This window comes from Chiloscyllium plagiosum, unplaced genomic scaffold, assembly GCF_037043375.1.
Source record: "Chiloscyllium plagiosum isolate Xiang-an unplaced genomic scaffold, Cpla_swu_hap1 HiC_scaffold_7, whole genome shotgun sequence".
NCBI lineage: Eukaryota > Metazoa > Chordata > Chondrichthyes > Orectolobiformes > Hemiscylliidae > Chiloscyllium > Chiloscyllium plagiosum.
Window position 1 is genome coordinate 97,208,847 of NW_028270145.1, and position 12,773 is coordinate 97,221,619.

Consider the following 12,773-nt stretch of genomic DNA (forward strand, 5'->3'; position numbering starts at 1 on the left):
AGATTTCAATCGTAGTATCTCTTACAGCTCCAAGATTTCAGCTCTTAGCCTCTGCAATCCCACACATTTCACCTAGGCTTTCTCCGGTGATCGAATTCACTGGCAATGCTCACTTTGCCCACTATAGCCATAGATCAAAGTACAAAGGATTGTTAGCAGTGGTGGGACCAAACTACAACTGAAACTTGTCTTCAGGAGGGGAGGAAGGAAAATCTGAACAGACTGTAATTAACCTCCCCTTTTGCCATCCTCTCCTTCTCCCTCCAACCCATTAAGAACTGCCATTTCTTAGCATTCTCAAATTCACTGAGGATGCTACAAATTCAAAGCAATTTCAATCCTTGAAAAATCAAAGTGGTTCTGGAGAATGAATATGATCCAGAGGAGAATCTAGCTCTTGAATCTGGCCTTTGAACTGAATAAAATTTGTCTATAAATTCCCAATCCTGTGACTTCTGAGGAAACATCTGGTAACAGTGAACAAGACTCGGAAAGACCGCTATGTGAATTAGTTATGGAGAAACCACAGGGGCCAATCGACAGAAATCCTCAGAGCAAGAAAATAAAACACAAAACATAGACCCAGGGCATCAGTGCTCAAGCTGAGGGTGAGGACCTGCACTGAATCAAAATCATACAGGAATTCTTACTGTGCAGCTAAACGAAGACTAAGGGCAAGTGTTAAAGGAATTCAGACTGCAGTCAAGATCAAGAATATGTCTAATATTTCCTACGTGGTCTGAGATTAGGCTGTCCAACTCGTTAACAATTTTTGCAAAGTTTATCAGATGCTCAGCCAGGTGGCATGGCGGTTCAGTGGTTAGCACTGTTGCCTCACAGCACCAGGGACTCAGGTTCCATCTTACCCTTGGGCGAGTGTTTGTCTGGAGTTTACATGCTCTCCCCGAAACCTGCTACCCTCCAGGTGCTCCGGTTTCCTCCCACAGTCCAAAGACGTGTAAGTTAGGTGGATTGGCCATGTTAAATTATCCATAGTGTTCGGAGGTGTGTAGAATAGGTGTGTTAGCCATGGGAAATGCAGGGTTGGGAGATGGGTCTGGATGGGATGGTCTTTGGAGGATTGGTGTTGGGCCAAATGGCCTGTTTCCACACTGTAGGGATTCTATGATATTTCAAGAAAGGTAATAACTTGTATTTAAATAGCACCTTTCATAATTGCAACTCGACAGCTGATTAAATACTTTTGAGATAGTTGTTCCAAAGTGGCAACCAATTAACAAACAGCAAACTCCCACAAAAAATGCAATAATAACTGATAATGTTTTGCGTTGCTGGTTAAATTATAAATATTAGTCAGTACCGATGCTTGCTAATCCCATTTTACTAATTGACTGCCCATGCTTCCACAGCAATCATGTTTCCACGGGCAAAGAACAAGTCATTAATCAATGTGCACATCCCTCTGACAAAACAATGAGACATTTAATTCCCTGAATTTTTTTTGATTCCTATGTCTTTACTTGTTATTCTATCTTCAGAACATAGAGACAGAACTTGATTATAGGACTTAAACGTGACTCACTATTCACAAAGACCTTTCACTTTTCTCCTATCCCTTGACTCCCTAAATGCCCAAAAATAAACTGATCTCAATCTTGAATTATGCTTTATGACGGAACGCTCAGTTTTCTAGGTATGGGATTTCCAAAAGGTTCACAGTTCTCTAAGTGAACAAATTTCTCATCTCAGTCCTAAATGGCCAATCTCTTACCATGAGACTTTGACCCAATCATTCTAAACTCTCCAGCCAGTGTCATTGGTCTGTCAGGATCATCCACTCCTTGCTTTTAGGTATTGCAACTGAAACCTAACAATAGGAAGAGAGTGCGAGGTCTTACTGACTGCAGACTGCTGGATAGGAATATTTATATTAGGAGCAGGAATAGGCCATTCAGCCCCTCAAACCTGTTCCAACATTCAATAAGAAGGGCCATTGGAATTGAAGCAATAGCTCTGTTTTCACTCCACAGATACTAGCAGGCTTGCTGAGTTTCTCCAGCAATTTCTGTTTGTATTTCAGATGGCCAACTTTAGCAATTCATTGTTTTCTTTCATAAGATCATGTCTGATCTGATTGTGACCTCAACTCCACTTTCTGAACTACCCTTATACCCTAAAGCTTCCTTGTTCGCCGAGAATCTGAGGACCTCTCCTTTAAGAGTATTCAAAGACCCTGACTTCACTGTTGTCTGTGGAAGAGAGATCCACAGACTCATAACCAACAGAGAGAAGCAAAGATTTCTCTCAGCTTCTATCCTCTAGTTTGAAACTCTCCCACATGGGGAGACATTCGTTTAGCATCCACCCTGTCAAGTTGCTTCAGGAACTTATATATTTCAATTAGTTTCTTTCATCTACCAAACCAGCCAGCCTTCAAGCCATTATTTACCATTAGGCACCGTTATTTCACTGAGAAACTGCACAGCAAATGTCATGTCTGAAAGCTATTGCAAACACATGCTCCATGTCACTTGTAGGCACTGACTCAAACCAGGAAATGGTGCCCTCCATTACCCATCTTGAATGGTAATTCCTCATAATCTACATGGTAGTGAACCACAGGAAGCCTGCTACACAGACCCTCCACAATGTCCTCTGGAATTTAGCTATCAACCAGTATCACAGAATATCAGACTGAAGAAAATGAACCCTGAGTATTGGAACTCCACAGCTGAGGAGAAGTTAAGGACCTCACACTGTTACAGTCAGTTCTGCTATAACACGGTAGTTCCATTTTTATGCAATCCCATGTTATAAGAAAATTGTGTAACAGCAACACCATTTAAACTAATCATATTATAACCAAGGCACATTTTAAAACTTCGTGCTTTAGCAACAGTGTCCCTAATTCGTCAATCGTATTATAGTGAATTTGTGTGAATGAAGTTAAAAATCACACAGCACCAGGTTATAGTCCAACAGGTTTATTTGGAAGCAGTAGCTTTCGGAGTGCTGCTCCTTCATTAAGTGATTGGGTGAACGAGAAAACTATTATAGCAGAGCAATCTGTACTTTTACTAATTCAGCCTTTCAGCACAGACCATCATCCTGAGACCTGGGTGGGAAAAAAAAATTGTATGGCTCAGTCTTAGGATAGGCACCACCATTATTCAGTGATCTATCACAAACATAAGAGACTCCTGCTCGAAAGAAAGCAGAAAATTAAGTGTATTTAAATACATCTATTTATTTAAACGACACTCCAAGTTTTCTGTTCTTCCATTCTAACTGGTACATCCTTTACTTACATGCAGAAGATCAGGAAATCCTTGCCATTCATGGTTGCCAGCAACGATTTAAGTTAAATCAATTCAAGTTAGCATAAGTGTACTTCAGCAACCGAACAGCTCTCCACAGCAGGAACTCAAAGAACTGCCAGACTTTTTAGCATTGTCCTGTGTACAAAGAACTGTGTTTATGTACCCTGTGTAGAGGGTTATCTGGATCCTTAAAACTGATGCTCTTTCATGTAGTACTTGTCGAGAGAGCTGTCAATAATAAGGACACATGGCGGCTGTTTGTAAGCATATCACAAACAATAGTACAGCAAAGCCACACTGGATAACATGCTTTTGGTCACCTGCTGTGCACAGAATTTTTGACCTGCAGTATTGTACACAGCAAAAGAGAAGGCACAAATGCACATATGAATGAAAAGTAGCAGTAGAGTGGAACAGTGTGCACTGAACTTTTGAATGAAAAAATTGCATTTATATAGCGCCTTTCATGACATCAGGATACTCTAAAGCTCTTTATAACCAGCAATGCATTGCAGATTATTTTACAATAATAGTTATCCTTTTCAATACAGTAAGGTAAGGATACTGGGGAAGAGACCCACACACACTGGTGTCAGATGTTGTAAATCTTTGTAGATTCCCCCTCTATTTCTAGCGCGATTACCAATATGTCCCTTTACAATGTTGCTACATGTAACCACGAAAGGAATTCCTACCCTATTTGGAGTTCAGGATCCCAGCCAGGAAGGTTTACTCTTGCTCACTCAGACACACCTCATAATGTCCAGCTCAATTTTGTGTGTGTGTGTGTCTATATATACACGCACCTGTGTGTTGTACAGAAATCATAGAAATCATACAATCCCTAGTGTGGAAACAGGCCATTTGACCCAACAAGACCACACCAACCCTCTGAACAGTATCGCACCCAGACCCATTCCCCTACCCTGTTACTCATATGTTCCAGGATAGCAGGAGAGAGCAGCATCCAAATCTAGCAAGGCAATGGTTTAACATTAATTGTACACAACTGTGATTGAAAGGCAGACTTGTCAAAGTGCTAAAGTCTCACTTGAAATAAGAGTTTGCTCACTACAATGCATTAAACACTGAATCAGGTTTGAGAGAAACAATTTTATAAAACAGTGAATCAAGTTCAACAGATCTCTTCACAGCTTGCTTTCAGAAACATTGGAAAAAGCAACATGTCGCAGTTTAGGATTTCCCTTTGCCTCCCAAGAATGCAATCTGTCTTAACTCAGTGATGGTTTAACTTAATAGCGGTTTAGTCTGAAATGCTGAGAATGAATTTGGTACTATTATACAAAGGAGACTGAGCTTGAGTTTCGGCGGTTTTGTCTCATTTAAACTTTCAGATGCAAAACAACAGGTTTCCACAGGAGTGAAGAAAAAGAATATCTGATCCATAATCCCTGACAAAAGTGAATGTGTGAGAAAAGCAACATAATGGTGTTCTTGAAGATGAAAGTGACATCCTGATCGTGGATTTCAGAGGCAGATGACCACAGCTTTAGACTGTGAAAAAAACCTGAATAGCCCATCATTTCTTTGCAGCCTTTTCATTCCCTCTGGCCTGACTGCTGGAACTCTTCATTGAACACAATAGCAACTGCAGTAAATCTTTCTTCTAATGCAAATCACAGCGATCAGGCCCTCATGCTGAACAACTTTCGATGAAGCTACAGTCACACAAACCACTGGCCATTTCATAACAAAACCAAAAATAATTGCAGTGACAGAAATTAAAACCGCCCCTTACTGCCTACATCCTACTTTATTTTACTCACCAGCTGTACCTGTTAGTTAGTTACCTTCCCAAACCAACCCTTTCACCCCCTGCACAAAGTGTACATTTTCAGTGTATATAGCTGATTCTTCCACATGCACATAAAAGGAAAACAAGTTTAATTATGTTGAAAGTGACTTGTTAACAATGCATGATATTCAGTATTTCAGATATTAACATTTTTGCAAGTTGACTCTTGTTTATAATCAGTCCAGACACAGCCCTGATAATTTCCAAAGCTTCACTGTTTACATTACTGTAAAATCTGGATCAGAACATTTCGGCAATGGATTGAATATCTGAGGAGCTATCTTTGTCACACAAAGGCTTCCAAGATGCTTATCAAGCATTACAAACCATGGAGTCTCCTACCAACAACAACTTGCATCTTGATCGTGGCTTTCATTTCATAAGAAAGCTCCAGCCGCTTCCCACAGGAGACAGCAGATGTCAAACTGAGTGAAAATTTTAGGAGAGGGATCCATAGATATAGCTTAATAAACAGAGTGTTGAGAAGTTTTCTTAATGTTGGGCAGAAGAGCAGCAAAAGAAGGAAGGACTTAGGAAGGTGGGGGAGGTGATGAGGGGGACAGACGTTTGTGAGAATAGACCAAAGATGGCCAGAGAGCTAGCTGGTAATGAAAAAGTGGGGGATGGGAACACACAGGTGGCTATTTGGAGGCCCCAGAGCTTTAGCTATTAAGCTGAAGGAGAGTACAAGGGTTGGATAAGGTGAAGTATCAAGGCTTTGAATTTTGACTTCTCTACATTGTGGGATGGAAGTAAGGAATTCAGTTCCACTCATTGGGATTTGAGGGAATGGAGTGACAGGACTGAATTTAAGGCAGGTTGCAGGGATCGTGATTGAAGAAGATTGTGTGCATTATTTATATTAGGTACACAGTATAAGAAATTTGAATAGCTGTGGAATCACGAATAAGGCTAAGATCTATGGGCCATCAAGACACACGGAAACTCAATCCAATACGTTGGCAATATCACTGAAGGCCGAGCCTAGAAAATACTGGTGTTGACCTCACTGGAGGCTAAACAAATGCTATTAAAGGGGTATCACATGCTTTCTTACCAAATCAGTAACAGTGCCATGAAGATGCTAGGAATATTTAGCATCAGCCACAAACTGTCAATTTAAATACTCAATAATTCCATTAATTTAGATCACCCAATTTTTATTAATGGGAAAAACATTTCTTTGAAATTTTCTATATAAAAGTAAAGTATTGCAAATCAATCACATGTAAAAAATGTATACATATGTATGTACACTGTATATAAAGACAGAGTTTACTAATGAGGCTAAAATAATCTCTTTTGCATTATCTACCATTGTAGATAAAACTCAAGACATTTAATTAGGCTTAACACATTGCAAGAGTAGATAGAAACAAGAACAGAAATTACTGGAAAAGCTCAGTAGGTCTGGCAGCATCTGTGGTGAAAAACCAGAGTTAACATTTCAGATCCCGTGACCTTCTTCTGAACAGAAGAAGAGTAGATAGTGCAAGTTTCAACACTTTAGGGTTGTACAGGACATTGGTGAGGCCATTTCTGGAGTGCTGTGTACAGTTCTGGTCACCCTACTATACAAAGAATATTATTAAATTGGACAGGATTCAGAAAAGATTTACAAGGATATTGCCGGGATGGAGGGCTTAAGTGATAACCAGAGGCTGAATAGGCTGGAACCAAAAGAGAAAATGCTGGAAAATCCCAGCTGAATAGGCTGGGTCGGTTTTCACTGGAGCGTAGGAAGTTGAGGGGCAATCTTATAGAGGTGATCTATGAGGGGTATAGATAAGGTAAATAACAAAGGTCTTTTCCCTTGGGTAGGGGAGTTCAAATTTAGAGTATATATTTTTAAGGTGAGAGGAGAAAGATTTAAAAGGGACCTGAAGGGTAACCTTTTCACACAGAGAGTGGTTCATATGTGAAATGAATTGCCAGAGGAAGTGGTACAATTACAAAATTTAAAAGACATTTGGACAGTTACATTAATAGGTAAGGGGGTTAAAGGAATATGAAGGGCTTATGTCCGAAACGTCGATTCTCCTGTTCCCTGGATGCTGCCTGACCTGCTGCGCTTTTCCAGCAACACATTTTCAGCTCTGATCTCCAGCATCTGTAGACCTCACTTTCTCCTTAAAGGAATATGGGCCAAACACGGGCAAATGGGACTAGTTTAGTCTGGAAAACGTGGTCTGCATGGACAATTTGGACCAAAGAGTTTGTTTCCATCCAAATGACTTTATAACTTTAGAATCAAAAATTGATGATGCATTTAGCAATTTCTAAAGCCAGAAAGAAGTGTTCATATCAAATAAATTTAAGATTGACAATATTGTTTAATCATCAATGTCTTGTGGATAAAGTCACATAACGATTTCTTCCAGAGTTAGTGGTAAGGGACACTACCATTTGCTAAGTTATCCTTCAAAATTCTTTACCAGATTGGCAATTGTTTGAGTGTAAATTGCTGATGCCAGTGGCAGTCACTATATCACCAGGACTGAAGCATCTGTATACCACAACAATTTTAAGTAGAATTGACAAATAACCGAAAAACTGAAAGCAAAATAACTTCAAGTTTTTACTGTGCCAGTAGATGTAAAGCCTGCTATTGGGATTTACAAGGCAAATTTTAACACAGATTTCACAGAAACTGAAATCTATTGACAGAAGCTCCACATATTGGCAAGGCATTAATTGGTATGAAGACACGGAACAGTTACTGTTGTAGCTTTTCAGTTAGCTTGTGGCATTAACTGACCGAGAGGCATGCTGCACATTGAGTTCTGCTGCTGTTTGTGGAGCACTTGCACCAGCAGTTTGCTTTTGCCTTGAAAGTGGCAGTGCAAGACAATCTGGACGAGCTATTTTATAACCTGCAGCATGATCCTTTAATCACAGAACAGTTCAACACTAATAATTATTACAAATTCTACAAATACTGCAAGAGTCAGGCCATTTGAGACTGAGGTGAGGAAAAATAGCTTCAGCAGGTGGAGAATTTTTGGAATTTTTGACCACAGAGGGCTGGGATGTCCAGTCATTGAGGGGTTGATGACAGAGTTTAATCCATTCCTAGATATTAAAGACCGTGTCAGAGGCTGAGGGATGACTGAATAGAGCTTTATAAAATCATGAGAGGTATGGAGAGGGTGAACAGAGGAGGTCTTATTCCCAGGGTAGGGGAATCAAAAACGAGAGAGGATAGGTTTAAGATGAGAGGGGGAAGATATAAAAGGGACCTAAGGGAAAACCTATCCATGTAGAGGGTAATGCGCATACGGAATGAGCTGCCGAGGAAGTGGTGCAGGCTGGTACAACATTGAAAAGGCATCAAGATGGATACATGAATAGGAAAGATTTAGAGTGATATGGGCCAAATGCTGGCAAATGGGACTAGATTACTTTAAAATATCTGGTTGGCATGGATGAGTGGGACCAAAAGGGTCTGTTTCCATACTGTACATCTCTATGTCTCTGATGCTATGTGTTCAGGTCCATTGTACCTTGAAGGTGGCAATATAGGTTGATAAAGTGATGAAGAAGGCATGCTGCATGCTTTCCTTCATCAGACAGGGTATTGAGTACAAGAGTTGGCAGGTCATGTAACATTTGCATAGGACTTTGGTTTGACCACATTTGGAATACTGCGTACAGTATTAGTCGCCACATTACCAAAAGGATGTGGATGCGTTGGAGAGGGTGCAGAGGAGGTTCACCAGGATATGGCATGGTATGGAGGGCACTAGCTATGAAGGAGATTCAGGATTGTTTTCATGAGAAAGATGGAGTTTGGAGGGGACCTGATTGAGGTCTACAAAATCATGAGAGATATAGACTGGGTGGATAGCAAGAAGCTTTTTCCCAGAGTGGGGGACTCAATTACTAGGTCATGGGTTCACGGTGAAAGGGGAAAACTAAGAGAGAGACATGCGTGGAAAGCTCTTTAAGCAGACGGTGGTGGGTGCCTGGAAAGCATTGCCAGTGGAGTTGGTAGAGGCGGGCATGATAGCATCATTTAAGACACATCTAGACAGATATAAGAATGGGCATGGAGCAGGGGGATGCAGATCCTTAGAAAATAGGCAACAGGTTTAGATAGAGGATCTGAATCAGCGTAGGCTTGGAGTGCCAAAGGGCCTGTTCCTGTGCTGTAATTTTCTTTGTTCTTTGATATTGAGGAATATGAGGATAGTGCAGGCTAATGGCATTGAGGTAGAAGATCAGCATGATCTATTTGATTGCTAGGTCAGTTTTGACAGGCTGAATGGCCTACTCCTTCTCCTATTTACTTTGTTCTTGTGGTCCAGTACAATAAATGAGTGACCAGTAGAATGCCAAATGAATGTTGTAAGTCAGCACTGAATGTCAAATGTACACTCAGATGAAGAAGGCTTTCACAGAAGTTAATTTGTGTGGGGGTGTACCATGTTTCTCATCATAAGTTCTCTATGTAAAACTGCTCTGTGTGCCCACAAAACCTGTACCCATTCTGCTACTATGAGCACAGCATAACAATATGTTCGTTCAAACTCACATTCAAAAGCAGGGTACACTTACTGTTCTACCTTATCACTGCGTCAATCATTGACTGTGAAGTAATATATTCAAGAGTTTCAAGGGTACTTGGGTGTACACCTCATGGATATGTAAGCATGCCACTGCATGAGCTGAGACCAACCTTTAGAGCAAGCTCATTCTGCCAGGAGCAAAATCTTCCAAAGTAAGTGCAGGACAAGTTCAGTACTTAAAACTACAAAACCCGACTGCAGATCAAGCCCAGAGGGATTTAGGATGGTTTTCTTTTCCAGAGGCTTGCTGGCTGCTGCATCTACATCATTGGGGAAAAAAAGACTTGAGCTGCAGCAAATGTGTAACGTTTCCACATGTCGAATCTACCATTATTTAAAATGCTTCTGTGGCACTAAGAAGCATCAGTCACGCAAATTGCTTCAGATACACCATAAACTGTTTTTAAAAACACACCACAAATTGTAAACAGGAGTAAACATTTGTATCAAAGGTCATTTTCAAGACATTGATGCCTTAATGACATTGTAAGCAATGAACAGCCATCTAATTAAGCAAGTTCTAATGAACTGACTTTTTAAACAAAACACAGCTGATCTGAACAACTTGTCTGAATTTATATGTTTCACATTACTGACCTCATATTCCATTTTAAAAATTACCTAACAGCACACAGCAAACAGTATGAGAATTTAACCGTGAATCAAAGTTAGATCTGATTAGAATGCTTCTATGTTTAGAGAAAAAATATTTTTTATTTAATTGTCCACCACTAACTAGGTATTCACTTTCAAAATGTTTCAAAATATGGATGTAAATATAAATTCAACTCTTTTAAAAGCTGCATCATCCGTAAAAGAGCATTAGAGTCAGGAATGCTTGGCTTACAGGGCAGAATGACTACCGCCTGCACGCACACACACAAAGCATTTTCGGAAACCAAAGATGTTCTATCCCAGGTCAAATTGGTGCCAGAGAGAAATACAAGTTGGGTCACATTCAGTGTTCTCAGAAAAAGAAACTTCCGAGGAGAAAACTTTGGTACAAGTGAGCCAAAAAGTTTTCTTCTCTCCCAGTGTATTTCAAGAGCAAACGCTCTGGCAGTTGTGTGTTTGTACAGTTAAATTGGCTCCATAATTGATGCGATACAGGTCTCAAAGAAGCACAAAGAATTTTAGCAATGCCCCCGTGTGTATTTCAGATAGCACTGAAGGGCTGTGTCAGTTATCACTCTGCCAACTGGACCGACGCAGTTACTGGTCAGCACACACACCCACATACAACATATTATACAAATGCATCTGTAAAATTACAACAATTGTACTGAGAGTCATTATGCAAAAATAACGTCTCAAAATCACTCACAATCATCATCGTTTTGTTTTGTTCTAGGAGCACTGTCCCTTTAAGAGCAACTCTGACCTTATGTGGCAAAGTTGGTCACATTTGGACTGAACCGTTTAAGCAAAGCGACCAGGTTTTGCCATGAGAACGACACACTGTACTTCAGTCAGGTAACACACCCCGATCGCTCAATGTGAAAGAAAACGTGTAATTAAAATACGTTTGCGCTTCTTAATTACAAGTGGTGCCAAAACATGCAATTAATTCCAGGGCAAGACCGGAGAAAATGCATCATTAAAATAATTTTACTGGTGGAGGGAAATAATTCCTAAGTGTTTCACGTAACAAACCAAAAAAATCAGTTCCATTCTGTTCCTGGTCTTTACATCACTGGAGGGGCAGAAAGAGCATTTACTATAACACTTGCCTTGCTGAACTTGTCCTTTATGCAAACGCATGACTCCTTCAAAAGCACAGATATATGACACAATACCAAATGCAAAGATAGCAAGTGAATCCCATGCAAAACATCCATTACTGTGGGGGGGAAACAAAACTGCTCAGACCCGGCTGACAATGACAACAAAAAAGTTGCTAAACTAGCCGTCCAACTTTTTCCCCTCAGCCCCCCACAACACACACACACACAGAGGAAACTCTGCGTTGAGACTCACACATAGTCTCTCAATTCCCCCTTTAACTCCTTAATGAGACTGGCGCCCGACATTCAACCAAATACTCATCCAGAGAGAGAAAAAAAATGGGATCAGGTTGCAAAAACCAGAACATTTTTGGAATTCCATAAAAGGTAAAACGGGACAAAAGACGGCAGAAGCTGAAACGGGTTAGAAACATTTTTTTAAAAAGACAGCACGGGACAATGGGGCTTTGCAACAAAATGAGAACTTTGGGGGCATTTGAATTCTAAAGTCACGGTTTGTTGTGAATCATAATTCCAACCACCCCCACCTCCCAGCACAGCCTAATCTAACAGGGACCGCTAAAGTTTTGAAAAGATGATTACAATTGCAATGCAGTCTTCGGTAAACACAGAGGTACCACTCAGCTTAAAACAGGAAGGGGTGGGGGGGGGGGGAATACAAAACATTACCTGCTTGTAATGAAGAGCTTTTGTTTTGATTATCTGATCATTTGTTGAAAGCTTCAAACTGGAAGAAATAACTATGTCGAAACAAAAACAAACTTCTACAGACGATTTGTTTTTTAAAAAACAACTCGTGGAACCGTTATCATCAGCGCTTTTTTTCTGCAAACAAAACAAAAAAATTCCACGCTTTAAAAACAAAGTAAAGCTCTCCAAAAGATCTGAAGTTGAGCAAAGAAATCCGGGAGGCAGTCCCTCTCAGCGTGTGTATTTTTTCTTTTTGCGAAAAAAAAAGGAATGAATTCAGTCGCAGAGTTTGGCGAGTTGGGGCCACTGTTGGCGTGTCTGTACCGCGACTCTTCAGACAAGATACAGGAGGGCAAAAAAAAAACTTTCCCCTCTCGACTCAACACGCAGAAAGAGGGAGGGGAGAGGACAATTCAGCAAACTTTTTTTCTCTCTCTTCCTCCCTCTGCCTCACCAGTTCCCAGCTTTCTGCTCCAGAAAAGGCAGTCCCTGAATTACTTATGCCTATCACCCCCCCCCCCCCCCCCCTCCTTATCTGATTATCTCCCTCCTTCTCCCCTGGTGAGTGCCCAACGTTAGTTACTCGAAGTATTTTGCTCCCAAAGACGCACTTTCAGAAACCCAGGAGTGGATTTGGCAAAAGTTCTTCCTATTTTAACCCGCCTGTGTATGT

At 40.6% G+C, this 12,773-nt stretch overlaps 1 protein-coding gene across 3 annotated transcripts in view; it reads right to left on the minus strand.

The window, feature by feature from the left end:
* gli2a (GLI family zinc finger 2a) overlaps window positions 1–12,547 on the minus strand; it is a 405,451-nt gene extending 392,904 nt beyond the window's left edge. For 2 of the 3 annotated variants that reach the window (XM_043694210.2, XM_043694206.2), the window contains exon 1: window positions 12,080–12,547. The gene's annotated coding sequence lies outside the window, so the exon portion shown is untranslated. Of the gene's footprint in view, window positions 1–10,989; window positions 11,082–12,079 lie in introns of those variants that run through there. The other variant, XM_087989319.1, reaches the window with a different exon arrangement.
* Window positions 12,548–12,773: the final 226 nt, after the last annotated feature.